The sequence below is a fragment of the Theobroma umbraticum genome, unplaced genomic scaffold, assembly GCF_002168275.2.
Source record: "Theobroma umbraticum cultivar Fairchild unplaced genomic scaffold, ASM216827v3 scaffold_34.0, whole genome shotgun sequence".
In the NCBI taxonomy this organism is placed as follows: Eukaryota; Viridiplantae; Streptophyta; class Magnoliopsida; order Malvales; family Malvaceae; genus Theobroma; species Theobroma umbraticum.
The window spans coordinates 2,358,528-2,358,929 of NW_018397275.1; positions in this window are offsets into that span (position 1 = coordinate 2,358,528).

A 402-nucleotide genomic window follows, 5' to 3' on the forward strand; every position below is an offset into this window, starting at 1 on the left:
TATGGATTAAAACAAGCTCCAAGAGCTTGGTATGAAATACTTTCAAAGTCTTTAGTTGAAAAAATGTATATAAGAGGAAATATTGATACAATATTAAGAAATGCTAGAATGATTTAATTATAGTTCAAATTTCTATGGATGATATTGTATTTAGTGCTACTAATGAAGTTTTGTGTAAGAACTTTATTGAAGAAATGCAGGGTGAGTTTGAAATGAGCATGATGGGTGAACTAAAATTCTTTTTTGACCTTCAAAACAAACAATGAAAGGATAGTATCTTCCTTAATCGAGAAAGATACCTTCAAGACATGCTGAAAAGGTTTGATGTGATGAAGTTGAAGTCGATTAGCACACCAATGAATCCCTCTACCAAGCTTGATAAAGATGAAAAAGGAAAGAGTG